The sequence below is a fragment of the Osmerus mordax genome, chromosome 24 (genome assembly GCF_038355195.1).
Source record: "Osmerus mordax isolate fOsmMor3 chromosome 24, fOsmMor3.pri, whole genome shotgun sequence".
NCBI lineage: Eukaryota > Metazoa > Chordata > Actinopteri > Osmeriformes > Osmeridae > Osmerus > Osmerus mordax.
In genome coordinates, this window is record NC_090073.1 from 4,700,239 (window position 1) to 4,703,418 (window position 3,180).

General features: G+C 49.1%; 1 pseudogene; it reads left to right on the forward strand.

Annotated features, from left to right (window-relative positions):
• Positions 1-1,936, forward strand: part of LOC136932863 (corticotropin-releasing factor-binding protein-like) — a 2,591-nt pseudogene extending 655 nt beyond the window's left edge.
• The last annotated feature ends 1,244 nt before the right edge of the window (positions 1,937-3,180 follow it).

Sequence of the window (3,180 nt, forward strand, 5' to 3'; positions counted from 1 at the left end):
CTGCGCCGTCTTCCTCATCGCCGAGCCCTCGGAGCTCATCAGCGTGGAGCTCTCCCACACCAACATCGACTGCAGCGCCGGAGACTTCATCAAGGTGAACGCACACTCACACGCTCATGTACACCCACCCCACCCACCCCCACCTCCACACACACACACCCCACCCCCCCCCCCCCCCCCCCCCCACACACACACACACACGAGACGCACAGAATTGCAGACCGTCGCTGAACACTTACTGTACAACGCAGCCATCAAGTCAGCCTCCGGCATCCATGTTTAAGAGGCAGAGGAGATGAGACACCAACATGATCCGATTAGATCTCTGGACGCACTGCTGCTTGCGAAGTCGTCGATTGATACAAGCTCAATTCAATTTCAATGCATCAGTTCTGCTGAGTTGGTCTGGGGCATGGTTTCTCTGTATCCATGTACATGCAGGTGTTTACAGTTCCACCTGTGTTGGTGTGCAGGTGTTTGACGGCTGGGTTCTGAAGGGAGAGAAGTTCCCCAGCAGCCAGGACCACCCTCTGCCCGTCCAGCAGCGCTACTCTGATTACTGCAGCTCCGGACCTGCGGTGGGGCGCCACCCTCTCCTCCCAGAACGTGGCCATGCTCTTCTTCCGCGTCCACAGTCCTGACAGCGGCTTCACGCTCAACGTCCGGAAGCTACACAACCCCTTCCGTGAGTGTCTGTGGGGGTGTGGAGGGGAGAGTGAGAGAGAGTGTGGTTCGAGAAGATTTAAGTGGTGTGTGTGTGTGTGTGGTCTTGTTTCACTACCCTTGTGGGGACCAAATGTGCTCACAGGTACCGTGAAACGTGAACAACTAGACCTCGAGGGACTCTTTTGCTGTGCTGCATAACTTCAAATGCCTTTTTGGGGCATTTTAAGGGATTTAGAGTACGATTGAAATCAGTGTTGGGGTTAGAATTAAATGAAGGTTTAAGGTTAGGGTTAGAGGTTAGAACCAACTTGTGTGTGTGTGTTTCCAGCCTGCAACGTCATGTCTCAGAGTCCCGAGGGCAGCTTCACCATGGTCCTTCCCACCTGAGCAGGAACTGCAGCTTCTCCATCATCTATCCTGTGGAGGGTGCAGCTCACTGAGCTGAGCCTGGGACAGGCTGCCAGCAACCAGCTCAGCCCGCTGGTTAGACACACACACACTTTCTATCTCTCTTTCCAACACACACACACAGCGCAGACAAATGCACAGACACTCTCACACACACATAAACATCACACAGACACACATATATCTGGTGTCCCAGCAGTGTGTGTGTGCCCCAGCAGTGGGAATGTGTCCTAGTGGTGTGTGTGTGTGTGTTCCAGAAGTGTTTGTGTGTGTATGTGTGTGTAGAAGCAGTGTGTGTGTACATGTCCTTGCAGTTTGTATGTGTGTGCCAGCAGTGTGTGTGTGTACCATGTCCTTGCAGTGTGCGTGTAGCAGCTGTGTGTGTGTGTTGTGGCAGGTGCGGGGGAGGACGGGGTGTGTTGCTACGGGAGACTATGTGGAGCTGCTGGGGGGGAACGGAAGTGGACACCTCCAAGATGTTCCCCCTGGCTGACCTCTGCTACTCTGTCTCTGGACTGGGTGAGTGTCTTTGACCACACACACACACATACACAGTAACCTACCATCTACAACACGCTGTGTGCGAAACTTTGTTGCCAACTTTGTAATTCTGGTGCGTTCTCTCCTGCTTTGTTCTTCTTTGTCTGCCTGTTTCTCCGACTGTTATTTCTCCCTCCCTCCCTCCGTCTCTGTCCTCGTCCTCAGCCCAGATGAAGATAGGCTGTGACAACTCTGTGGTGCGGCTGGTGTCGAGTGGCAGCTATGTGAACCGCGTGTCGTTCCCGGTACCGGCTGCTGGAGCGGCAGGAGATGCCTCCGCCACGGGGAGAACAGCGTCGAGGAGTACTGCAGCGTCGAGTAAAGATGGCCACCCTCCTGGCTCATCTGGCTGCCCCATCCTTGCTGAAGGCTCCACCTATAAACCTGTATAGATTAACCACTAGTCCCTTGTAATTTGTGTTTACCTCATTACTGTTGTTGGTTACGGTCTCACTACTGTTTTCCTGGTAATTATTTACTTTATGCCTGTTGTTGTTTACTTTATACCTGTTGTTTTTACCGAGAGTCAACCTGTGGCCTGTTCTGTCTTTGTCAAATTTCATATTTGTGTAACAAGACTGACTTTCACTTGTGTTTCTTTAACAGGACTGGCTCATTATGTTTCTGTGACAGGATTGACTTTTAATGGTGTTTCTGTGACAATACTGGCTATTAATAGTGTTTTCTGTAACAGGAACTGACTATTACTGTACTGATATTTATACGTTTCTATGAAGACCACAGTCCTTGAGAATTGTAGTTTGAGTAGACATACCTGTGTTTTAAATCCCTTGCTTCTTGGATTTTTGAAAATGAATTTGATCTGCATTGCAAAATGTGTCCTCTTATCTTCAGACATACAGCCTACTTGGCTGTATATTCATTTATACACACACCATCCTCACAAACAAACAAGATGAAATGCACCATAAGTTTGAAGAAGGAAGCAGAGGTGGATTTGATTCGTACCACACAGCAGGAAGCAGAGGGGGGTTTGGTTCGTACCACACAGCAGGAAGCAGAGGTGGGTTTGGTTCGTACCACACAGCAGGAAGCAGAGGTGGGTTTGGTTCGTACCACATAGCAGGAAGCAGAGGTGGGTTTGGTTCGTACCACACAGCAGGAAGCAAATGTCTCTGTTTAGATGACATCAGTGTAGCCAGTGGTCACATCGCTGTATATTCTCATGACACACAATTAATCCAATTTGCGTGTGTGCATGTGTGGGTATGTGTGGGATGCACATGGGTGGATGTTCTCCTGTCAAGAATTACATCTGTTTGAGATCAAACCAAACCATCTGACAATGCTTGCCATAGGAGAAACATCTTATTTTTCATGCAACAACTGAACACAACTAGTACTATCTGTTTAACGAGACTGTAAGCCAATTCAAAGCAAGCAGTACACTTAGCTCGGCTACCTATAGTCATAATGTTTCACTCTGAGGTAAATAATACACAAAAGCGCTCTGGTGTTTTGCAGATAAGATTATGCTACATCTAACCAGCGTATTGGATTTCTTGCCTCGTGTTGACAAGTTGTATTTTGATCGATATTGTGAGA